This window comes from Malaclemys terrapin, chromosome 19, assembly GCF_027887155.1.
Source record: "Malaclemys terrapin pileata isolate rMalTer1 chromosome 19, rMalTer1.hap1, whole genome shotgun sequence".
In the NCBI taxonomy this organism is placed as follows: Eukaryota; Metazoa; Chordata; order Testudines; family Emydidae; genus Malaclemys; species Malaclemys terrapin.
In genome coordinates this window covers 23,151,818-23,178,591 of record NC_071523.1, presented here as the reverse complement: position 1 = coordinate 23,178,591, position 26,774 = coordinate 23,151,818, and the positions used below count along the sequence as shown (strand labels likewise).

Genomic DNA, 26,774 nt, shown 5'->3' with positions numbered 1-26,774 from the left:
TAAAATCTGTGAGTCTTCTATATCTCAGTCCAGTGCCTTAATCACAAGAGCTTTCTTTCTGGGGTTAAGTTTCATCTGGATCTCTGGGGAATTCTAGCCATAAGTTTTAAGTCTGTCTGAATCTCTGATTTATAGTTTTAAGGGGGGCATTTCAGATGGAGCCCTGGGGGTTGGACATAAAGAACCTACATACTGGATGCAAGGGTTTTAGACAGATGTCTGCTTTCTAATGAAACACCATTATTACATAATAAAACGGCATCTGAAACCAACACTATTTATATATAATTTTGAAATGTATATACACAAATGATCCCCTCTTTAAGTCTCTTTAGGGCTAAATTTGACCTGGGATATGTGTTGCTTAATTATAATTCTCTAAGCAGTGTTTAAAGCAAATATTTCTAAATTCTAAACTCTAGAGGGTGGGGGTAGGTGCTGCTATCAATGATGTTCTGCAACATTAATCAATTAAAGGGCAGTTTTCAGGACAAATTTATTTTTAGTAAATATAGCCTGTGGTACATAGCGTAGCTTCTAGCTGAGATATTCTATTCTTTATTTGTTCAGTGCTCTAGGCAGGGGATGGATGATACCACATAATTTAATCACTGTAAATCTATGCAAGTTATGAGCAGCTTAATAAATTGCCGCAGCAATAATTGGTTTACAAGCAGTGTATTAAGTGGTATTGGTGACACTTCTCTCTAGATCAATACTGAGCTGGTGTCCCAGCATATGCTTCTCAAGATGATCTTTCAGACAGGCATAAAACCAAGGATCTGGCCACTTATTTAAAAATTCCATGGCATTTTCAGCAAGATTAGGAGTTTTAGCCGAGCCCTGGTGTGGTGGCCAAGTTCCCATTTGGGTATTTACATTCTGCCTTCCTAAAGTCCCCAAACAATTTCTATCAGAAATAGCATTCTTTCCACCCTGTCTTAAACTTGTTTGACAGTTGGTTATGTTAAATGGCTACCCTGTTCTATTCCAGAGGAAGCGATTTTTCAGCAATGGGTGAAGTTATTCATGTTTGTGTTGAATATAAAAAATATAGTTTACAAAGCAGTTTGGGGCCCTTCCAAATCTTCTTCTTAGCATATGCACAACATACCTCAGGTTGCACGTGACCAGGAGTCATCACCAAATTTGGCCCACTGGTTGGATCATTAGCTTCCCTGGCTTGGGCCAGGTACTGATGGGGAGTGTGACATGAACGTTGATCCATGCCTCCCCTTCACCACCCTCCAAATGACAAGTACTGTTAATTTAGGTGTGACAGGACGGGTCACAGTCAGGTAGGGGACTGATATTGGCATCTCAAGAAGCTCAAGTAACATACATATGGGCTTTTAAGAGCACAGTCAAAAAAGCAAGCAATCTTCCCACACGGTATTGCCAACTCTTGCGACTCTGGGTCTCACAATTTTTGTCACTTTTCTTAAAGCCTCAGCTCCAGGAATTGTGTGAATACATAACTATGTCAGCTTTCATTTAAAAAAAAAATAAAGGTTTCTAACCATCCTGGTTGTGGAGAAAAGTTAGAAAATGTCACCCCAGTGCACAGTTCCAAAACCAGTTGGTAAATAAAAAGAACCCACAATGTATTATTTTTAAATGTCATGATTTTTTTTAAGCCATTCTCTTGAATTTTGAGGGCCTGACTAATGATTTTTTTGGATACTCTTTGGTTTGACAAATATTGAAACCAAGATGTCCTGCAAGGCTCTCTCAGCCTGATTTCTAAACCAAGTAAGCTAAAATAGGTTGAGTTGGTGCAGATAATGAGACCAATTTCTTGGTGCCTTCCTGCCTATCTCACCACAAAGAATACTACAATACTTCATCTAAGTCGGCCCCTCTTAGAAATCTTGTCTGAGCATCATGCACATTTGACACACATGCATAGCCACCTGACTTCCTGCAGTCATGACATTGTTAGGTAGGAAATGTGCCCACTCCAGCTCTTTGGGCATTTTTACTATGTCAAAGGTGCAAAGCAGTGATGGGTTCAGATGGGCAGTGTGATAAATTTTTTTATTACAGTCAATATAAAAAGTATATAATATACAGGTTAAGGAAATAGTGTCTGTACATCTGGGTATAGTGCTTAAATTATCCCAAAGTACAAAGTTTGGTTTAAAAGTCATACAATAAATTTATTAATCTACATCTGGATTATTGCTGATTATGTACTATATTTAACTATACAGTTTAGATATTAGCATCCAAATATTTGGGTACACCACTCATGAAAAATTATACAAGAGACCATACATTTTTAACCCAGAAACTCCATCCTTTGTTCCCTCACTGACTTGGCCTCTTAAAAATAATCACAGCTGCATAGGTACTGGAACTAGGGGAGCTGGGGGTGCTGCCACACCCCTTGGCTTGAAGTGGTTTCCATTATATACAGGGCTTACAGTTTGGTTCAATGGCTTTCACCACCCCCACTATAAAAATTGTTCCAGCATTCCTGTTGATGCAGTCCTGTGCATGGCAGACAAAGGGGCCAAGAATGCTGGTTTACATTTATTGTTTCCAAAGTTACTGACTTGGGGAAGTTTGCCTTGACCCATCAGCACGACTTAACAGTGCTTCTGGAGAGCCTTTATCTTGCATTTCCTCCATCTGAAGTACTGAGGGGTCCTCAAGGTTTTATGGTTTTAGGTAGTACTTGTCATTCTCCACTGAAATGGGGTTTGATCTCCCTCCTTCCCTCCCTCTCCAAATGTGTGTGGATCCACTAGCACCTTATACCTCCCCATTTTCCTGCACTTTATGGTGAGCAACTTTATATAGGTGAAATGCTACTGACTGAAAAAAAGACTGACACAATAGTCCCTTCTAAATGTCAACAGCATCAGAAGTCAATGCCTAACAGAAAACTCTATTAGGAATGGGGGGGGATTGTCTTTAAAAATGGGCTTTCCAAATCTAAACAATAGGGAAGAAACTCCCGTTATCCTTCCTCCAGTGGTCAGCTGACTGAACTCCTGACCCCAGATGCCAGCTAGAGTCTACTTTAGAGTGGTTGATTACATCTTTGTGCCAAACTAAGTGCACCCATGGAGCTATACATGCATGTTACATAATAACAAGTAATAAACAAAAAGGAGCTGGCTAGCAAAATCCATCTAGCTGTGCTGATGAGATTTTTTTTTTTTTTTTTACTTCCATCACCTGATAACTTAATTGCTCAATTAGCTACACCTCAGTGCTCTGGCTCTGGTGTAGGAATGTTCCCTTGCAGGTCACTGTGAATCAGAAAACACAGGAGGTGGGTAAACAATGCAAAAGTAAATGATGATGTATCCTTCCAACAGTACAGAACCACAAGCATTTTATACCATTCAGATTTATTTTCTAATTCTGCATTGATTTGATCCTTTGGGCTGGTAAACACAGACCATGAAACTGCTAGTCAGAACCTAATGTCAGAGGGGTTGTGTCTGAAAGTATATTCCCATTGTTTCTTTAGCAGACTTGACCCAGGCTAAGATAATATATTACCTTTGTATTTTGGAAGCCCTGTAATATATCTGGTTCTTTAGGGATCAGTAGGATTGTGTCCTTGTTGCTACGGATTCTGGTGCTATTGTTGAGTCGCTGGATGTTATGTTGTGCTCGTGGTTCTGCCAAGAGGTGTGTCATGTCTAGTAAATAACCTGAAACGGGATGAAGTAATGATCTAGGAGGCTTGATTTCTTTCTTTCCCCCCGCCCCCAGAATATGATTTATTGGTGTACAGCTAGAAAAACAGAAACTTCTACTAAGTATTCAGAAAAAACTAAGATGTGGATAAAAGTGAAAACCCTTTCTCCCTGGGCCCCCACCCCACCTCTTCCCCCAAAGACCCGCTCCCATATCGACTCTTCCCCCTAGACCCTGCCCCCCACTCGCTCCTCTGTGCCTCCTCCTGCCTGTCACTTACCCTTACCTCCAGTAAAAAGTGGGGGGCCATGGCCCCTTAGCCCCCCCCCCCCCGTTCTTGCACCCTAGAGACAGGTCTATACCAGTGGCTTTCAAACTTTTTTTTTTTCTGGTGACCCAGTTGAAGAAAATTGTTGATGTCCATGACCCAATGGAGCTGGGGATGAGGGGTTTGTGGTATGGGAGGGGCTCAGGACTGGAGTGTGGGGGTAAGGGTTGTAGGATGGGGCTAGGAATGAGGGGTTCAGGGTGTAGGCTGGGGCAGGGGGTTGGAGTATGGAGGGGGTCAGGACTCTGGGCTGGAGGTGCAGGCTTTGGGGTGGGGATGGGGGGGTTGGAGAGCAGAGGGGGCTCAGGGCTGTGGCAGAGAGTTGGGGTGCAGGAGGGAGCTCTGGGTTTTGGGGGGCTCAGGGCAGGGGATTGGGGCACAGGCTTACCTTGGGCAGCTCCTCGTCAGTGAGGCAGGCTTCCTGCCTGTCCTGACACCGCAGACTGTTCCATGCCCTGGAAGCAGCCAGCAGCAGGTCCGGCTCCTAGTCAGAGGCTCACAAACAGCTCCAGGCAGCTTCACCCACAGGTGCTGCCTCCCCCCAGCTCCCATTGACCAGTTCCCAACCAATGGGACTGCGGAGCTGGTGCTCAGGGCGGGGGCAGCACACCGAGTCCCTTGGGGGGGCCCCCCCGCCTAGGAGCCAGACCTGCTGCTGATGCAGCGCAGTGGCGCAACAGGTAGGGACTAGCCTGCCTTAGCCGGGCAGCACCACCAACGGGACTTTTAATGACCCGGTTGGCAGTGCTGACCAGAGCCGCTGTGACCCGTGCCTTACATTTCGCGACCCATGGTTTGAAAACCACTGGTCTATACTATGCTCATCACCATAGTATCGGAGCACCTACCTCTGCCCATCCTACAACTTCCCACTGATCTTCCCTCAGTATTTAAATTTTTGACTCACCTTCACTGTAGCTTTCCCCCTCCAACAAGCAGCCACTGATCCTGCCCCCAGGTAACTTAGGAAATCTAAGTGAAGAATGTTATTTTTAGTTTTGTGCATCTGCACCACACTGGTCTCAGGCTGCAATATCACAGTCTATATATAATTACAGGAATGGGAAGTAATTTCACAGATTTAGAGTTTAGAAAAACTGCATTCATCCACCCATCATGATGGTCTGGCCTTGGTATTCATTTGTGAGCAATATGATCAAATATATCTTCACACGCTATGGTCAGGCGCAATTCTCTTTGAAGTACATATTTAATATTTGCCTTGCTGCAAACCAGCACCCTAATCTGTGGGTTAGTGTATTGTTTGGGTCTAATTTAAACTATTGTTTTATTGGGGCAGGGACCATGTCAATAGATACTAAATAATAAATGTTATTTTCCTAAAGGATCTGTTCACAAAACCAACATGAGTAAAGATGAGGAAAAATACATTAAAATAAGCTGAGGTTCTTCGGAGTCTGAAGTCTTTGGGAATCAATTCAGAGAAAAGAGCAAGTATCATTATCACATTCCCATGCCTGCAGTTCCCCCACCCTCTTCCTAATAAGTGCGCACATACACACAAATAGTCATCCTTTCATCTGGTAACCTACAAATAAAACATCAGTCAGACTGGCAGTAGTCAAATCCATAATGCTCCCACTCAAGGTGTTTTGCAGCAACCCTGTTGAGGAGGAGGATTGAAGTTCTCCTGTACAGTTTAATGACACAAAGTGTTCATCTGTAATCAAGCCACTCACCACCCACAAACCCATTTTCTTTAAAAAAAACAAACAAAAAAAGTATTTATGGTTCTGTTTTCTCCCTTAGGCTTCATGGCCAGCTGACTGAGTTGAGGAAAACTGTGGTGTTCCAGAACATGTAAAATAAATTCAAGAGACCATGATTCATGAGGGAGATTAAAACTGTCTGTTCTGGCCAAACACAGACAAGCCAGGCTCTGTTTACTCCACAGCTGTGCTCTGCTTGGCCTTGAGTGAATTAAATGTTGTGTGTGCAACACGCTGCCTAATGAGTCAGGGATATTGGATACTGATACTCTGCATAGATCTCAAATACAGTAACTGGGGAGCAGACTCTGCACAAGGGAGAGAACAGACTGTGACAATTACCCATAATTATCTGCTGGGTTCTTGGTCAAAAAGGAACAGAGCTGTGTTAAAGCAACTCCATCCACTTGTTAGGGCCTCATTAGCTTTCCCTAAAACAGTAGGTTTGACACAGGTCAATAGTTTACAAGATCATCAATATCCAACAAGGATTTGAACATAGGCCAGTGCTTGCTTTCAGAACCTCTGGTGCCCTGCTCCTCCCACATGGTGATACTGAGAATCTCAACCATTCATGGCCTCAATGTCTCCCCACTGTCTGTAACCAACTGGGAAGGACATGGGTCTAATAGCTGCTGGCTTTAGTGTAACTGACCAAAACTCAAGCACTGAAAGTTGTATGTGTCCCCATGAGTAGGGCCCTACCAATTTCACAGATCGTGAAATAAGCCCTGCCCTGTGAAATCTGATCGCCCCCAAATCAGCTGGACTTCTTCTTCCCCTGCATGGCTGTTATGGGGAGAGATCAGACCCACCTCCATAGGCAGCGCAGAAGTGAGGGTAATGCAGCTCTTCGGGGTTTGGGGCTAGGGTGACCAGATGTCCCGATTTTATAGGGACAGTCCCGATTTTTGGGTCTTTTTCTTATATAGGCTCCTATTACCCCCCACCCTCATCCCGATTTTTCACATTTGCTGTCTGGTCACCCTATTTGGGGCTGCCACCCCCCGAAGCTCCTGCCTGGGCTCAGGGACCTGGGCTGGGGGCTGCCATTCCCTGCAGCTCCTGGCCAGACCCGAGGGGCCAGGCTCGGGGCTGCCGCCCTACTCCATGGCTCGAGACAGGGATTTGGGTGCCTGGTTTCAGGGCTGCTGTCCCCAACGGCTCCTGCCAGTGCCTGAGCTCTGGGCCACCCAGGCTCGGGGCTTCCCCCCACCCCTCCTGGATCCTGCCTGGGCTGGGGCACCCATTTTTCAAATTGTTCAGGATCCCTTGCATGGGCCCATGCGTTAATCCACCACTGGCCCTGACTAGCAGCTAGGAGCCCCCGAGCTGGGGCGCTTCCAGCAGCACTGGGGAGACTGGACCTGCCTCCTCCAGCTGCAGGAAACTCAGCTGGGCTCTGAAGGCAGCACAGAAGTGAGTATGGCAATCCTGCAACCCCCACGGTTTTAGGACACTCCCCACAATCCCCTTTTGGATCAGGACCCCCACGGTTACAACACTGAAATTTCAGATGTAAGCATCTGAAATAGCGAAATTGACCAATTTTAAGACTGGGTGGCCATGAAATTGACCAAAGTGAACCCTGAATTTAGTAGGGCCCTACCCATGAGATATTGGTCGGGTCCCAAGGAAGTAGAAAGTTCAGTTTGGGTCAGATTTTATCCACAAAGTAAACTGAAAATTCCCCACACCAAGACACTCAGTTCTGTAACTAAATGGCAGCAGTTTAGATCAACCCTGTTTTAATTTGTCCTTTGCACAGCCATGTTATACAGCAGGGGTAGGCAACCTATGGCACGTGCACCAAAGGCGGCACGTGAGCTGATTTTTAGTGGCACTCACACTGCCCAGGTCCTGGCCTCCGGTCCGGGGGGCTCTGCATTTTAATTTAATTTTGAATGAAGCGTCTTAAACATTTTAAAAATCTTATTTACTTTACATACAACAATAGTTTAGTTATATATTACAGGCTTATAGAAAGAGACCTTTTAAAACATTAAAATGTATTACTGGCACGCGAAACCTTAAATTAGAGTGAATTAATGAAGACTCGGCACACCACTTCTGAAAGGCTGCCGACCCCTGGTATACAGGCTTAAAAGTTTTATATAGGCTGTAATCAGTCACCTATCATGAGACCCACTGCTGGCACTCTAGCTGTGTTCTTGATTTGCTGCAGGTTAAATGTTAGCAACAGTGCTTGGATAAAAGGTCATTATAGTTGCCCACTGAACTATTGATAGAGTGGTCTGTTAGCATTACAATATCTTCCCTCACAGCTTTCTGAAACCTATTGCATTTATGACAAGTTTCAGAGTGGTAGCCGTGTTAGTCTGTATCAGCAAAAACAACGAGGCGACCTTGTGGCACCTGAGAGACTAACAAATTTATTTGGGCATAAGCTTTCGTGGGCTAAAACCCACTTCATCAGTTGCATGGAGTGAAAAATACAATAAGCAGTAGATATATCACAGCACGTGAAATGATGGGAGTTGCCTTAACAAGTGGGGAGTCAGTGCTAAGGGGGCCAATTCAATTCATCGCCCGTTTCCAACAGTTGACAAGAAGGGCTGAGTATCAGCAGAGGGAAAATTACTTTTTGTAGTGACCCATCCATTCCCAGTCTTTATTAATTAATTCCAGTTCTGCAGTTTCTCATTGAGTGTCCAGGGAGATTGAACACTCAATGAGAAACTGAGGAACTGGAATTAATTTGCAAACTGGACACCATCAAATTAGGCCTGAATAAAGACTGGGAATGGATGGGTCACTACAAAAAGTAATTTTCCTTCTGCTGATACTCACCCCTTCTTGTCAACTGTTGAGAATAGGCCACTTCCACCATAATTGAATTGGCCTTGTTAGCACTGACCCCTCCCCCCCCCACACACTTAGTAAGGGAACTCCCATCTTTTCATGTGGTGTGTGTGTGTATATAATATTGCTTACTGTATTTTTCACTCCATACATCTGATGAGGTGGGTTTTAGCCCACGAAAGCTTATGTCTAAATAAATGTTACTCTAAGGTGCCACAAGGGCTCCTTGGTTTTTTTGCATTTATTATCACATACTCTGACAATTACCAATTATCTGTCTGAATATCTCACTGAAACAACAGAGTTGTATGCACTCATCACCTCCCAAAGTCAGGCTGCATATCCATGAAATTAACTATTCTTAGTTTATGGTGTATTGAAAATTAACTGTCACATATATATTTGTGAAACTTTGTGGTGACTGACTGTCAAAATGGAAGGAAATACAGAAGCAGTCAATGGGTTAGAGCCTGTGTCATCCCCAATGTGTCAGGAATCCTGATCAATACAGTTCTGCATGTGACATGGCACAATCATCCTGACAGAAACAGAGTAATGAAAATTATTCATCTTTTTAATTAAAAATAAGATACATGTCTACTATGGGCTTGTCTCTGGACACTTTGGTGCTGCACTCATGAACAGGACAATTTTAAACTAACTTAGTGTAGGTTCAGAAATTGTGGTAGTTTTTATTTTAGAATGAATACTACAATATTTAGAATATTTATTTATATTATTACAAACATCAGTGTGCATTGAACTTGCTAATTTTGCTACCTGTGGTCTTCTCCATGTGGTCAGACTTCATTGCTAATGGGCTCTGATCACAGGCTGAGTGAAGAAAAATGTCTAAAAATAAGTTGGTTTTCTTTTGTTTGTTTTGGGATTTTTTTCCTTAACAGTTTAAAGTATGAGAACTCCAGTCCATTGTAGTAATTCACCTCCCTACAGAGTGAAGGCTTTCGCATGGAGCCATCATGAATACCTGTGGAGTCAGACTCAACCAATTGGGCATTGCACAGGAAGTCTGGTCATCTCTCAACTGTGCTACTGTCTATGCATAAACTGGCCTTCTTACAAGTCTCTGTCACTCTGTTTCCTTAAAACTTCAAAACATTATTTCCTGTCCTTCTAATTATATGTTAATGTGACTGGTTACATGGTAAATGCACTTATTTTTAGCCACATGCAAACAGAGCCCAAATATTTCAGCAACTTCAGAAAAGCAGTAACTCTCTAAGAGGTATTTTATACTTGGATACTTGTCATTGTCTATTACTTTATACAGAGAGACAAATTTCAGGTGTGAAGTAGCAAATATATACAGGTTATAAATAAATGTGGAGGTCTCTAAAGTGCAAGACAGGCACGAGGAAATGCTCAAGTAGCACAAGTGCTCACTTGAAAGAAAAAAAAATCTAAATGCATAAAAATACAATTGATAAGTGCATGTTGAAGGCCAGATCACCAGAAAGGAATTGAAATTGGATCTTGAGGAAAAGTCCATGACACAGGCTTTACTGAATCCACTTCCTGTATGACTGTTTCCACTGATTCATGCTCTCACTGCCTTGCCTGCTCTGAATATCAGCAAAGAGGGGGTGGGAAAGGCTGAAGTTAACACCCACTGCTACATGCTACTAATTAAAATACTCAGCTCCATTTCACTCATTGATGTCGCTGTATCTTAAAAGGGCAATCAATGGCTCATTCCAATAGAATTAGTCAGTGTAATGTGAAACAAGACCCTGGTGTCCAACAGTTGAGGTGAATTTACAAAAGCTGACACTTCTCATTTTGCACCCAAAGGCCCTACCAGAATTTCCTAGATGGCATCTGAAGATTAATCTTTCAAGCTGTCCTTGTCATGGATAAGTATATGTGAATGAAGAAACACGTACATTCCAGAGTCTTTTGGAGGATGCGTGAGGATATAGAACTATAATTAATTTACTGTAAAAATTATTAAATTGCTACATTCAACAGGAATAAATCACCAGTCATGCAGCCCAGTAGCTGTACTTTGTATAATTTATAGGACAGGATCCTTGTTGTCTGGAGGGTGCTCCTTTGCCAGCCAACCAGACAGATGGAGTTCAGTCTGAAGGAAAAAACAAAAGGAATTTTCTGTATAGACCAAGAGTCACTATCATCAGGATAGTGGAAGATGTTTTTTGAGAGATTTAAAAGTGGAGAGGATGTCAATAAATATCCAATGGCACTTTTAACAAAAATAGGAATGCTAATCCTATTGTCTTGGCCAAATTTTTATTGGGATAAATACATTCTGCCTCCCTGCATTATCCTGAAGTTTCAGCTTGATGCAGGAGTCTTCTTTACTCCTATTTTAAACTGTTGTATGGTGTCATTGTGCAATACTGGAGAGCTGCCATGTTCCTTCCCAGAGGTAGCTGTATTTCAGTTGTAGATAAAGCTAATCACGTATGTAGAGTAAAGTATTCTGGGATCCCCCTGAGATGAAAGGTGCTGCCAGAATGATAGAATATAGAGGGGAAAGGCCTATTATATTATAGCTACATATAGGTAAGGTATTTTTACTATTGAGGTTAAAATACTAGAGGGAGATAGTCTTTACATTTCCCAAGTGTGGAACAGATTCCACAGCCCTTTCAGATTAAGAGTAACACATGGTTTATCTGAGTAAGTGGCTTTCACATGAGTAAAGGTTAGAGAATTTAGCCCTGTATTAATATATGATGTCTGACTCAAATCTACTAAGTTTCAGGATTACACATAGATTTTTCTGGAAATAGTAAAACCGTAAAATCAGTGCATGGCACTGGAAAGTGTCTATATTGTGTGTTACATTTCAAGGTAATCTGCCATTGTTTGGGGTGGAGGGGAGATGTCGGATGAGTATAAGTAAAGTTCACAAGACATTATGTATCCCAAATTAAATATATAATCTGAACAAGGATTTAAAAAAAGATTTCTATACACTTATTCTAAATTCACTAAGCTTTTTACAGCAAAATTAGGACCCCAAAATGAGATGTAGGACAACGTAGTGACACCACAATTGAATCCAAACACAACAACAAAATGGATGTTTTCACAATGCTGCATGAGGTTTTGCCCCATCAGCCCCACTGATGGGAGTTGCTCCACTACAATCTTGTATAACACTCCTCGGTTCTGTCAAATTGTGTATTGCAGGAATTTTGCTATGATAAAACGGTGCTAAATCTTAAATCAACCCACTTTGTCACACCAATGCAACACATCAGAAATTTTTCCACAGCCCCTAGACCCCAGTGGTGGAGACAGACTAGTGAAATCTATGCTTGAAATTACCTTTTCCAGTTTGTAAAGTACAAACTTTTGTACCTTTTTATTATGACTGTTTTATTGATCATATATTGAAAAACTGGTTAAATCTCTCTTAACATGAATATTTCTAGAATGGAGCAATAAACAAAGTCCAAGTATTCTTAGAAAATAAGATTTTAATCTTAAACTGTGGAATTGGTTAATAATCACACAATGACCACTGGATAATTTATTCAAGATTAGAATGCAACTGAATTTATCTCTGGGAAAATTACAGGATCAGTAGCTCAAGAATAGGGGAGCTGGAGGGTTCACAGGAATTTGGGGGCATCTGTTTATAGTGGGTATATAGAAGCAGCGGACAATTCAGATCTTGTCCATCTTTTATCATGAGAGTTTTGGTCTGTAGAGAAGGATAGATAAGGAATTTATATTTGCCCTGGCTTATAGTACAAGAGCATGGACAGTCAATTAAAATTTATTTGAAAGGTGGCAAATTCAACACAGATGGAATGAAATACTTTTTCACACTGTGGACTGTTAGAGAGTGGAACTCATTGCTGCTAGATAAAGGACATTTATTTAACAGGATTCAAAAAGTGATTAGACATTTTCCAGTGCTTAACTATCCTGTGCTGCTGGACTGTTTACACCAAAAATCTCCCGGTTTGTCTGCAGTAGCCTCTGGGAGATAAGGCTTGATTCCAGCAAAACCAGGAGGGTTGGCACCTTAAACGGATTAGACAAACACAAGTCAGGGATGGTCTAGATAATACTTAGTCCTGCCATGAGTTCAGGGGACTGGACTAAGTGATCTACTGAGGTCCCTTCCAGTCCTACGTGTCTGTGATTTATATGGATAACAAGAATATCAAGAATTATAACTGTAAATATTAAAAATTAAACAATTTTTAAAAGGATCTAAAACCAGCTGCTTAAAAGTACGAGCCAACCTCTAAGTATTGGGGGTTAGAAGCTACTCCATTTTCTCATTTCCTAGCTGCCTACTGCAGGGCTTCTTCCTCTGAAGCAGCTGGTGCTAATGACTGTTGGAGTCTGGATACTGGACTCGATGGCCCCACTGGTTTAGCAATTTCTGTCTGAACGAGTGACTCTGACAGCTTATAATGACACCAGAAAGTTGCTCTAGGTGGAGGCTGTGTCCTAAAAACAGATGCCAAATGGCGATTTCTTGTGAGGTCACTAGGTAGAATTTCCCTGTGAGATGTATGGAAATTAAGTTGGGGGAAGTCTGAGAGGAAGTGCCCTTGATTGCTATAGTGGCTGCCTTGCAATAAAGTAGTGTTGGTTAAAGTTAATCCATTGCAATCTGTCTGTCTTTATTTTGCTAATCCACTTATTTGGACTCTGCACATGTCATTAGGTAATCTTTCTGCGGTGCGCATTAAGGAGGCATCCACCATACATTCCATTGCCACTGGTTTTCTGCATTTTTGTGGTGACGCACAAGTGCTCTTTGGCAAGTGTATAATTCATTTATTGGGTGTTCTGAGGCATTCAGTGCTATAATGAACAAGCAGACCTCGTTCACTAGAAAAAGAGGAGAAGGGGATCCTCCATGGCCCTTTGAGCCCCACACCCATTTGCCCTATATTAAGCTTCTCACCACAGTCACTGTTCAGTCCCCATGTTGTGAACTCCATTTACACTGTATTAACACTTATAACATTTTAATTACCTATGAATAAAACTCAACACAATAAACAAACGTCAGACATTGCAAGCTGCGACTCTATGCCATGCAGTTGACTGCAATTTGGTACATATATCACATCAGGTAACCAAACATTTTGGGCTGAAATCTATTCAGTTACAATACTGTAAATCTGGAGTAGTCACTGACTTTAATGGAGTAATTCCAGATGTCAAGTGGTATAAATGAGAGCTGAACTTGGTCCTCTGAATCTTTAAGAAGGGGGTATTTGTGAGTTTCCCATTTTGTGGGGAGACGAGTCCTTCTACAATATATCATCTAGTTATAGTAAAGCATATAGCCAGCTGAGCAAATACTATTGATTATTTGGGGTGGGTTGATTCTTTAGTGGCTTTCAGTAGCCATAGTTTTGGTGCCGCTGACAGTGGGGAGGGGATCAGGTCAAAGGGGCCCTCAGTCATTTACAGAAGAACGAAGACCAGAAAATCGCAAACAGCACAGTAAATGTTTCAACTTTCAAACTGTACAATATAAAAATTCAAACTACAATTTTAATTTTTTAATTTAATTGTGTTGATGCCCAAAGGTTTGAGATCTCTGTGCTGCTACAGGCACTAATGGGATACTTACCATAGCCATAAAGAGACTATACAGTAATTATAGTGTTAAGAGGATTGAATTAAATTCAGATCTCTTTAAACTAATAGTAGAAACTTTAAAATTGATTGTAAGGAAAAATGACCTTTCAGCCAAAACAACTATAGTCAACAGGGGCTTAAGCTGCAGGAAGCCTGTATAAATACTCAAAGAGCTGACTGAGGAGATATATGAGCTGTTAGCGATTATCTTGAAAAGTCATGGAAGATGGGAGAGATTCCAGACAACTGGAAAAGGACAAATATAGTGACAATCTATAAAAAGGGAAATAAGGACAACCCGAGGAATTACAGACCAGTCAGCTTAACTTCTGTACCCAGAAAGATAATGGAGCAAATAATTATGCAATCAATTTGCAAACATCTAGAAGATAAAGTGATAAGTAACAGTCAGCATAGATTTGTCAAAAACAAATCATGTCAAACCAACCTGCTAGCTTTCTTTGACAGGATAACAAGCCTTGTGGATAGGAGGGAAGCGGTAGGCATGATATATCTTGACATTAGTAAGGCCTTTGATATTGTCTTGCATGACCTTCTCATAAACTAGGGAAATGCAACCTAGATAGAGCTACTCTAAGGTGGATGCATAACTGGTTGGAAAACCGTTCCCAGGGAGTAGTTATCAGTGGTTCACAGTCATGCTGGAAGGGCATAACGAGTGGGGTCCCACAGGGATCAGATCTGGGTCCTGTTCTGTTCAATATCTTCATCAGTGATTTAGATAATGGCATAGAGAATACACTTAAAAGGTTTGTGGACAATACCAAGCTGGTAGGGGTTGCAAGTGCTTTGGAGGATAGGATTATAACTCAAAATGGTCTGGACAAACTGGAGAAATGGTCTGAAGTAAATAGGATGAAATTCAATAGGGACAAATGCAAAGTACTCCACCTGGGAAGGAACAATCAGTTGCACACATACAAAATGGGAAATGAATGCCTAGGAAGGAGTACCGCGGAAAGAGATGTGGGGGTCATGGTGGACCACAGCTAAATATGAGTCAACCGTGTAACACTGTTGCAAAAAATACAAACATCATTCCGGAATGTCTTAGCAGGAGTGTTGTAAGCAAGACACGAAAAGCAATTCTTCCATTCTACTCCACTCTGATTAGGCCTCCACTAGAGTATTGCATCCAGTTCTGGGTGCCACATTTCAGGAAAAATGTGGACAAATTGGAGAAAGTCCAGAGAAGAGCAACAAAAATTATTAAAGGTCTAGAAAACATGACCAATGAGGGAAGATTGAAAAAATTGGGTTTGTCTAGTCTGGAAAAGAGAAGACACAGAGGGGACATGATAATAGTTTTCCAGTACATAAAAGGTTGTTACAAGGAGGAGGGAGAAAAAAATTTCTTCTTAACCTCTGAGGATAGGACAAGAAGCAATGGGCTTAAATTGCAGCAAGGGAGGTTCAGGTTGGACATTAGGAAAAACTTCCTAACTGTCAGGGTGGTTAAGCACTGGAATAAATTGCCTAGGGAGGTTGTGGAATCTCCATCATTGAAGATTTTAAAGAACAGTTTAGACCAAGGGTTGGCAACCTTTCAGAAGTGGTGTGCCGAGTCTTCATTTATTCACTTTAATTTAAGGTTTCGCGTGCCGGTAATACATGTTAACATTTTTTAGAAGGTCTCGCTCTATAAGTCTATATTATATAACTAAACTATTGTATGTAAAAAGTTCTGCATCCGAAGAAGTGGGCTTTAGTCCACGAAAGCTTATGCTCTAATAAATTTGTTAGTCTCTAAGGTGCCACAAGTACTCCTGTTCTTCTATCTTGGATTATTGTGATGTTTATTGTATGCATATATTGGTTTAATTAAATAGCTGGTTGTTTGAAAACAAAACACCTCTGGGTAAACACTTGAAGAGAACTAAGAGACTATGACTATTCTTATGTTCTTAATACCTCGGGCATTAAGAACAGTCATACTGGGTCAGACCAAAGGTCCATCTAGCCCAGTACCCTGTCTTCAGACAATGGCTAATGCCAGGTGCTTCAGAGGGAATGAACAGAACAGGAAATCAAGTGATCCATTCCCTGTCGCTCCTTCCCAGCTTCTGGCAAACAGAGCCTAGGGACACCATCCTGGCTAATAGCCATTGATGGACCTATCCTCCATGAATTTATCTAGTATTGGCCTTCACAACATCCTCTGGCAAGGAGTTCCAAAGATTAACAGTGCATTGTGTGAAGATATATTTCCTTTTGTTTGTTTTAAACCTGCTGCCTATTAATTTCATTTGGTGACCCCTAGTTCTTGTGTTATGAGAAGGAGTAAATAACACTTCCTTATTTACTTTCTCCATACCAGTCATGATTTTATAGACCTCTATCATATCTCCCCTTAGTAATCTCTTTTCCAAGCTGAAAAGTCCCAGTTTTATTAATCTTTTCTCATATGGAAGTTGTTCCAGACCCCTAATAATTTTTTGACAGGTTTCAGAGTAACAGCCGTGTTAGTCTGTATCCGCAAAAAGAACAACAGGAGTACTTGTGGCACCTTAAGTTTTTTTTCTCTTAATTAATTGGCCTCTCAGAGTTGGTAAGACAACTCCCACCTGTTTATGCTCTCTGTATGTGTGTATATATATCTCCTCAATATATGTTCCATTCTATATGCATCCGAAGAAGTGGGCTGTAGTCCACGAAAGCTTATGCTCTAATAAATTTGTTAGTCTCTAAGGTGCCACAAGTACTCCTGTTGTTCTTTTTGCTAATAATTTTTGTTGCCCTTTTCTGTACCTTTTCTAATTCTAATATATCTTTTTTGGAGATGGGGTGACCATCTTTGCATGCGGTATTCAAGATGTGGGCGTACCATAGATTTAGATAGTGGCAACATGATATTTTCTGTCTTCTTATCAACCCCTTTCTTAATGATTCCCAACGTTCTGTTAACTTTTTTGATGGCCGCTGCACATTGAGTGGATGTTTTCAGAAAACTACCCACAATGACTCCAAGATCTTTCTTGAGTGGTAAGAGCTCATTTAGACCCCACCATATATATAGTTGAGATTATGTTTTCCAATGTGCATTTATCAACATTGCATTTCATCTGCCATTTTGTTGCTCAGTCACCCAGTTGTGTGAGATCCCTTTGTAACTCTTCGCAGTCTGCTTTGGATTTAACTATCTTGAATAGTTTTGTATCATCTGCAAATTTTCCAGCTCACTGTTTACCCCTTTTTCCAGATCATTTATGAATATGTTGAATAGGACTGGTCCCAGCACAGACCCCTTGGGAACACCACTATTTACCTCTCTCCATTCTGAAAACTGACCATTCCTACCCTTTGTTTCCAGAGTTTATGCTCCTTTCTATTTTCCTCTATAGGATTTAACTTCCACTTTTAAAAGGATGCCTTTTTGTGTCTCATTGCTTCTTTTACTTCATTGTTTAGCCACAGTGGCACTTTTTTGGTTTCCTTCCTATGTTTTTTTTTTTAAATTTGGGGTAAACGTTTAAGTTGAGCGTCTATTATGGTGTCTTTAAAAAGTTTCCATGCTTGCAGGGATTTCACTTTTGGTGCTGTGCCTTTTAATTTCTGTTTTACTAACTTCCTCATTGTTGTGTAGATCCCCTTTCTGTAATTTAAATGCTGCCATGTTAGGCGGCCTTGGTGTTTTCTTCACCAGAGGGATATTAAATATAATTATATTATGGTCACTATTACCAAGCAGTTCAGCTATATTCACCTCTTGGACTAGATCCACTTAGGACTAGATCTAGAATTGCCTCTCTGCTTGTGGGTTCCAGGACTAGCTGCTCCAAGAAGCAGTCATTTGTTAACTGTGAAGATCAAGCTTTAACTTGGCTGGGACATGTTTTTGCTAGTGCTGGGAATTGAACAGATCAAAAGGACAGTGAAGAATTAGAAAGGCTCTCTCTGACCAGAGGTCAGGCAGTTGTCAGGAAGTTGTTTGCAGAGAACAGTCTGACACATGCTTGAGAATCTGAAAAAGTGAGGCCTTCTTAAGCAGCCTGGTGGTATGGCAAGCCTTAGGTAAGGAAGATATGTGTATAGACCTTTTATAGTTTTTTTAAATACATAAGAGAATTTATGTAATGCTTTGTACCTAATTTTAAAGTCTAGATCTAGACAATACTTTGTTTTAAGAAGTCTGTTCTGCGTCACTGTGTTTACCACTGGTCACCAGTTCCCAAATAAATAAATTAATGAAGATATCCTATCTCCTAGAGCTGGAAGGGACCTTGGAAGGTCATTGAGTCCAGCCCCCTGCCTTCACTAGCAGGACCAAGTACTGATTTTGCCCCAGATCCCTAAGTGGCCCCCTCAAGGATTGAACTCACAACCCTGAGTTTAGCAGGCCAATGCTCAAACCACTGAGCTATCCCTCCCCATCAAAGGGGAGAACTGCAGGTGCTGAACTCATTCACACCTGCCAGGTAAGCATGGTGCATGCATAGTGCACTGCAGGCCCAGGGCCTGGCCTAAGAGTGGAAGAAGTGCAGGATTCCACAGAGAGGTGAAGGCTCAGGGCTTGGAACTTGAGGGTGTGAGCTCAGAGAGCCCAGATGAGTAATAGAGGGGCAGCTAACCTTGTAACTGGGACAAATACGTAGAAGCATTTTGTTCAAGATTGCCATTGCTGAAGGAGTAGCCTAAAAGTGATTTCCTGACTTCTTGCTGCGTAATTACAAAACCATATTGAATGAATTGTGATTTCGGTCTTCTGTCAAAAACATATTGAATGGAGATTTTAAAAATTCTTGAACTGCATCTACCTGACCAATTTTCAGTGAAATATTCATCCTAAAACTCTAATCCAGGGGTAGGAAACCTTTCAGAAGTGGTGTGCCGAGTCTTCATTTATTCACTTTAATTTAAGGTTTCGCGTGCTGGTAATACGTGTTAACGTTTTTTAGAAGGTCTCGCTCTATAAATCTATATTATATAACTAAGCTATTGTTGTATGTAAAGTAAACAAGGTTTTCAAAATGTTTAAGAAGCTTCCTTTAAAATTAAATTAAAATGTTGATCTTACGCCACCAGCCTGCTCAGCCCGCTTCCAGCCTGGGGTTCTGTTCACCTAGGCCTGCAGCGGGCTGAGTGGGGCGACTCGAGGTCAGGGCAGAGGGCTGGGGGGGGTGTGGATGTGCAGGGCAGAAGGATGGATGTTGGGGGAAGGTCAGGGCAGAGGGCTGGGGTGTGTGTGAGGGGTGCAGGGCAGAGGGATGGGAGGTGTGTTGGGGTGGGGAGGTGTAGGGCAGAAGGCTGGGTGTGGGGGGTTGTAGGGTAGAGGGCTGGGAGGTGTGTTGCGGGGAGGTCAGGGCAGAAGGCTGGGGTGTGAGTGGGGGGTGTAGGGCAGAGGGATGGGTGTGTGTTGGGGTGGGGTGGGGAGGTCAGGGCAGAAGGCTGGGGGTGTGTGGGGAGTGCAGGGCAGAGGGATGGGTGTGTGTTGGGGTGGGGAGGTGTAGGGCAGAAGGCTGGGGTGTGTGTGTGGGGGGTGTAGGGCAGAGGGATGGGAGGTGTGTTGCGGGGAGGTCAGGGCAGAAGGCAGGGTGTTGGGGGGAGGTCAGCGCAGGGGGCTGGGAGGGATATGCCCTGTTCCACCCCCTTCCCCCAGGCCCGTCCCTACCTCTCTCTGCCGGCTCTACGGAGCAGCGAGCACCCTGCGCTCGGCTTGGCTCCCGCTCGCAAGGGCCATCACCGGCAGGGGGAGGAGGGGCCGGAATACACCACGTTGTGGGAAGAAACAGGGGAGGGGGGAATCTTGGCTGCCGCAGGGGAGAGCGGTGGGCGGGGGGCCTGAGTGGGGCGGGGGGCCGGGACCCCCCCACATCGCTCTCCCCTGCGGGGGCAGGAGGCAAAAGCTTGGTCCTGCGGCAGCCAAGTTTCCCTCCTCCCCCACTTCTTTCCCCAGCGTGGTGCATTCCGGCCCCTCCTCCTCCCCGGGCAGGCAGCGTGCCACTCAGAATCGGCCGTAGGTTGCCGACCCCTGCTCTAATCTATAGAGATATGTATGTGATATGGAAATGAAGGCCTTTTAACTCTTAGAATCACATGTGTATAAGAACATAACAGCCATACTAGGTCAGACCAAACGTCCATCTAGCCCAGTATCCTGTCTTCCAGGTGCCCCAGAGGGAATGAACAGACCAGGTAATCATCAAGTGATCCATTCCCTGTCGCTCCTTCCCAGCTTCTGGTAAACAGAGGCTAGGGATACCATTCCTGCCCATCCTGGCTAATAGTCATTGATGGACCTATCTTCTATGAATTTATCTAGCTCTTTTTTGAACCCTGTTATGGTCTTGGCTTTCACAACATCCTCTGGCAAGGAGTTCCACAGGTTGGCTGTGCATTGTGTGAAGAAATGCTTCCTTTTGTTTGTTTTTACACCTGCTGCCTATTAATTTCATTGGTGACCTATAGTTCTTGTGTTATGAGAAGTAGTAAACAGCACTTCCTTATCTACTTTCTCTACACCAGTCATGATTTTATAGACCTCAATCATATCTCCCCTTAGCAGTCTCTTTTCCAAGCTGAAAAGTTCCAGTCTTATTAATCTTTCCTCATATGGAAGCTGTTCCATATCCCTAATAATTTTTTTTGTTCTTTTCTGAATCTTTTCCAATTCCAATATATCTTTTTTGAGATGGGGTGACCACATCTGCACACAATATTCAAGATGTGGGCGTACCAGGGATTTATATAGAGGCAACATGATATTTTCTGTCCTATTTTCTATCCCCTTCTTAATTATTCCTAGCATTCTGTTCACTTTTTTGACTGCCGCTGCACATTGAGTGGATGTTTTCAGAGAACTATCCACAATGACTCCAAGATCTTTCTTGAATGGTAACAGCTAATTTAGACCCCATCGTTTTATATGTATAGTTGGGATTATGCTTTCCAATGTGCATTACTTTGCATTTATCAACATTAAATTTCATCTGACATTTTGTTGCCCAGTTACCCAGTTTTGAGAGATCCTTTTGTAGCTCTTCGCAGTCTGCCTGGGTCTTTAGTAATTTTGTATCATCTGCAAATTTTGCCACCTCACTGTTTATCCTTTTTCCAGATCCTTTATGAATATGTTGAATAGGACTGGTCCCAGAACAGACCACTGGTGAACACCACTATTTACTTATCTCCATTCTGAAAACTGACCATTTATACCTACCCTTTGTTTCGTAGCTTTTAATCAGTTACCAATCCATGAGAGCACCTTCCCTCTTATCTCGGGGCAGCTTACTTTGCCTAAGAGCCTTTGGTGAGCATGTGCAGAAAGTAGCATGTGCAGAAACTGTGTTAGGAAATGAGTTCTCTGATTAGTTTCTACATAAGTATCAGTTTTTGGGAAATACATCTTAAAAAAAAAGAAATTTTAGAGTGAGGGGAAAAAATCCCCTTCTGGCAGTAAGGGATTTGCTTATAAATTAAAGTTTTAAGAAAAACAGCCAGTATATCAATGAGAAAAGCTGCCTGAAAAGGCTGATGCCTTATTTACTACTGATTCGTTTTCTGAAAAAAAGGTTCTTTTGTTTTAGAAATCACTGGTAAATAGGAACAGATGACTGATGTAGGAAAATATTTTGATTGCACATGTGACTTTTCTTTGGTTCGATATGTCTGTGTCTTAACTCGGAATGAATAGGTTAGAAAAGCACAAGTTCATGTCTCTGTCAGTGAGATTGACAAACTGGATAATGGAATAGGTCACTGCCTGCCTCAGGCTTGTATGCTGTAAAGTGAGTGTGCCTCAGACAAGTCACTTCACTCTGCAGAGACATGGGCTAATTGTGTCATTTACATCACATCACTGACAACCTGACCCATTGGAGCATAACAGCAACAGCTTCATACACAGCTGGTGCCTCCTCATCTGACTTTCATCCCAGCAGCTTCCTTCTGGCCAAGAAGATAAGGAGAGGAAACAATGAAGGCTGCATGGGAGTGAGTGTGTTCCTGAGCTCTGTTCCTAAAATGTGTCTCATTCAAGTAAATCTGTGCTGTCCTGTCACCACTGAGGGATACAACAGGATCAGGAAGAAAGTTATTTTAGGTTGGGGTTTTACAAGGTTATTTACCATTATTACCCTCCCAGGAACACATAATCATGGTTGAAGGGTGGTTCATTGTACGTAGGGTGACCAGATGTCCCGATTTTTATAGGGACAGTCCCGATATTTGGGTTTTTTTTATATATGGGTTCATATTACCCCCTCCTACCCACTGTCCCAATTTTTCACTCTTGCTATCTGGTCATCCTAATCATACTGCTGACCTGCAGTTGATCCATGACAGGGTAGTTTGGTTTGGAGGGAGAAGCAGCTGACTGAGAGATCAAACCAGAAAATTTGTATTCACATTATGTGAATGCCAAAGAAAAACTAGTCAGATATTGAGAAAGAACACATGATCTTGCTATGAAGTCCTGTCCATCATGTTTAGAACTGGCAGTCTTAGGCTTTTTTAAAAAAAGAAAATGAAAACAATTTGCTGTCTAGAAGTGTAACTGCGCTAAATCCAACGAGGTCAATGGCAGCCAGAGGGTTTTGCTTTATCTTACTAGTCACCTGTCTCCTACAATCCCATCAGCACAATTGCCTTGAATCTATGGCTTTGTGCTTCATACAAATTCTATTTTCAGTTCCACTGGTTAGATCAGAGTAATCTTTTTGATTTAGTGCAGTTATTCTGGATTGGAATCAGTATCACATAGAAGAATTCAGGATGTAGTTTTCACTGCAAGGAGAAAGAGAGTGAGATGCCTAAGCGTTTTGGGAAAACATAATAAAAAGTAAAGCCAGAATGTTTGGCTTATCCCAAATGTCAAAAAGATAAAATATATTTGTGTGTGAATAGCTTTGCACAGATTAGTGTAAGAGCTCAACAGCCTTAAGAATGTCAAATTATGACCCTATAGGGCAAGGTTAGATATCCCTTGGAATCTGGCTTTTAATTTTCTGAGTAATGGGAGAAGCTATACAAAAATAAAATAGTAGAAAAGCATCAATACACTTTAAAGTAAGTATAATAATGTTGAGCTATTGTCTGTGTTCCCACTGGGTAACGATGTGGTGTGCATAGATGGCTTTATTGTGTCTGCACCCAATGGGCTCTATGGGAAAAGGCCTGCCACTTCCTCTAATAGATTTTTTTGTGTGTGTGTGAGTGCCAAAAGGCAAAGCCTCCCGCAGTTGTCCTATGTGTTCATTAGCACTGCAAGGCAGCACGAAAAAATGTAAGCAGGCAGTGTCTAGATTTTCTTTTAATAAATTTAGAATCCTGTTTAAAGGAATGACTTGGGAAACACTTACATGCCCTCCCATGTAAACAGCTCCTGCCTCATTCTTTGAGATTTCATCATGTGAGCTATGGAGAAGAAACAATGATGTAATGTTTCAGCAGGCTAAAGTCACCTGAACTAACCACACCGAATTTGGGCAGAAAACTTGTGCCATATTTGCTTAGGGAAATGTTCTGACATCTCTCATCAGTTCACATCTAATCTATGCCCCTGGTTAGTAAATAGGTCACAGAGAGTTTCTATTTGCAGTTTTGTTGTGAAACTTTCTGTTAATTTTCTCATAAAGGTTACATGCAGCACAGTTTCTAGGGCAATTGACTCCATGGAATCATGATTTGCCTCCCTGTTATGGGTCTGCTATGAATTGCCTTTGATGTGTGCTTTTGACATTTTTTGGGGGGAGGAGGGAAGTGACAATAATTAAATGTTCTAGCCAAGGCTAAAAAATACACTCCCCAAATTTCTATTGCATAGATGTTCAGTTTCTTTTCAGGTCAGTATAGAATATTCCATCCTTTCAAAATTCAGGGCTGCTGTTAAACAACTTGCTGTTCTCTGTTTTGTTCATTAACATTCACCCAGTTCAATCAATAATCACTCTTCTGGAGCTGAACAAGAATATCTAATTATTGGCTCCAGCTCTAAATTTTGCCCTAATTTTTCTGACACAAGCCCTATCATGTTCTGCATAACATGTTCTGGCCATTTTTAACCACTTCACAGCTAAAGCCTTAGTTGTATAGATTCTCTGTCTGTCCTTGTCATGCATTGCAGCAGGGAGTTGCCATTATTTATTTTTGTTCAGTACTAATAGTTTATTTGGGACTGTATGAAACAAAAATCTGGAGACCTTAATCTAAAACACAGACAATACAGTCCAAATACAGTCCTACATACAAGGGACACTGGTGAAGGGCAAAATTCATGCAGCAGTGAATTATTTTTAAAAGTAAATTCTGTGTTCTGGGCTTGATGCTTTATTACTGGGTAGTCTCTAGGAGTCAGTTTTAGGAAGGTATTTGAATGGGGTAAAGGAGGTCACTTGGTAGCCACTATACTGCAGAAGAATTTTTTTGTATATTTAAACATCTTTATATTCTCTAATTTCCTCCTCACAGTGTGTAGAAATATGTGTTCTGGGTTCAAAGCAAGGCCCGTGAAATTTGTTTTATGTTCCCTCCCTGGGTTGATTTTTATATCCAGGGAGTCCATTTATTGTTGTTTTAATTATTTATTGTAAAGCATCACATTTAAATCTCAGGAATAGTATTTAAACTCTGCTTTAATGTTGCAAACTCTTGAGATTCATAAGGCATTTCCAGTATTTATGAAACAGGTTAGCTGAACTAACACAAATATGTAAACAGAAGGCTCCAGGAAACTGAAACACCGATAATTACTTGAAATTGAATACCAGATTACACATATAGACAGTACAATAGGCTGATGAAATGAAGCCATTCATTACATGTTCCACTTTCAGAGCTATTTGCTGGCTGGAAAGTTAACAAGCTTTTGCTCTGAGCTGCAGCTGCTCACTAGGTTGACCTGCTGCTGGGTAGGAAGTTATTCAAATAATAATCATGTTGCCACCCCTGCTTTCCTGGTTCTGCAGCTTATGATTAATGCTGTCAAGTCACTCACAACATTTCTGGGGCAGGCACTTCATTTGGAGCTTTGATACATGCTGCTCAATAGAAAAATATCTTCTAATCCAAAACAATGCAATCCCCCAAGTGCCTTAGAAAATCCCTGCTCCTCTAGTTAGATATTTTAGTTAGTGAAGAAGGATGGGGAAATACCTTCCAGTTTGGAGTCAGCAAGAAATAGGGTGCTATGTGCCAACTAACAGCAAGGAAAGGGAAGACAGCTAGTGGTGTCTGAGGGACAAGCACTGGTATTGGCAGCAAGCTGCAGTCTCAAATAGCAGCACCTTTGCTATTCAGGACTTATCTACACTAACAAGTTTCTGCGCAGTAAAGCAGCTTTTTGCGTTCAAACTGCAGACGTGTCCACACTGCCAAGCCACTCTGTGCGCAGAAACTCCTCAGTTGCAGCGCTGCAAAAAACCACCTTGACGAGAGTCGTAAGGCTATTTGTGCAGAGGCTCCAGCACTCTCTTGTCAGTGTGAACACTTGGTTGCTTTCTGCACTGTAATTGGCCTCCGGAGCTGTCCCATAATGCCTCAAATGAGCGCTCTGGTCATTGTTTTGAACTCGGCTGCCCTGGAGACATGCACCTCTTCCCTTTCAAAGCACCTTTTCTGACAGCTGTTGGGTGCTGTGCTGATCTGCTCGGGGACATACAGCAAACCATTAATGTGGAATGCTCATGCTGTTGAACACAGAGGCAGGTGTAGGGATGTGGGTGGGTGTGTGAGAGAGAGAGAGAGAGAGAGAGTGCTGTGCAGAGAGCCCAGGGAGGGAGGCGAGGGCTGATGTCGGAGTTCCCCCGCCCCCTACCTCATTACTGGCTTCTTCCTGCTGCTGCCTGAATTTACAAGACAGCATGCTGACACACACTCTGTCCCCCAAAACACAGTCTCTCCCCCCCTCATACATACACACACCTGTCACACAACCTTCCCTCCACCCCCACCCCTTCAGTTGAAAAGCAGCTGGCAATGTAGTAGAATGCCCCTGGAACAACGGGATTGGGAACCCTGCATCATGTGATACTGTGCCTGCCCCATGAGGCCTTGCAAACCCTTCCCAAAGCGCCCTGCGTCCAGTTGCACAGTGGGATAGCTACCACAATGCACTGCTGTCTTTGCCGTTGCAAGAGCTGCTAATGTGGCTGTGCTCCAACATCACACAGAGCACAGTGTGGACATGAACAACGGTTTAATTCCAGCGTTTTAATAAAAGTGGTATAATTTGTGGCGCTGAAACTTGCCAGTGTAGACATACCCTCAGAGATCTTCTGACACCTCAATGTGACTGGAACAACACATGCTTCTTTCTGTGCTAGAACAACTCTGAGTACAGTCTGCACTTCACTTTCTCCCCTTCTGGATTGAGATATTGAAGCTACGTTTCATTTGAGCATGCTGCCCCTTTTGGAAAGGTTGTACATAGGATCACAACATGGAATATACCATTTTTCCACACGATTTTTTTCTCTCAATCTCCTAAACTTTGAGCCTTAAAGATTCATAAGTGTCTTCAGGCCTCCTGGTGTAATTATGCCTGTGACACTTGGGGGTCAACCCAGACTAGTAATGGGTTCTGTCACTCCCTTACTGTGCAACTCTGGGTGCCTTCAATATGCTATGCTGATGTGGCTCAGCACTAACAGCCAGAAAACAAGCATGCAGGTCAT

General features: G+C 42.3%; 2 protein-coding genes across 5 annotated transcripts in view; one reads left to right on the top strand and one right to left on the bottom strand.

The window, feature by feature from the left end:
- The window catches only part of SLC45A1 (solute carrier family 45 member 1), a 152,728-nt gene that overhangs the window by 66,013 nt on the left and 59,941 nt on the right, over positions 1 to 26,774 (bottom strand). For 3 of the 4 annotated variants that reach the window (XM_054008965.1, XM_054008966.1, XM_054008964.1), the window contains 2 exons: positions 4,893 to 4,957; positions 3,517 to 3,671 (listed from right to left, as the gene is read on the bottom strand). The exons of the other annotated variant lie outside the window; for it this stretch is intronic. The gene's annotated coding sequence lies outside the window, so the exon portion shown is untranslated. The remainder of the gene's footprint in view (positions 1 to 3,516; positions 3,672 to 4,892; positions 4,958 to 26,774) is intronic. 4 annotated transcript variants of the gene reach the window in all.
- Positions 18,087 to 26,774, top strand: part of ERRFI1 (ERBB receptor feedback inhibitor 1) — a 98,627-nt gene continuing 89,939 nt past the window's right edge. Inside the window, exon 1 of the mRNA XM_054008975.1 lies at positions 18,087 to 18,177. The gene's annotated coding sequence lies outside the window, so the exon portion shown is untranslated. The remainder of the gene's footprint in view (positions 18,178 to 26,774) is intronic.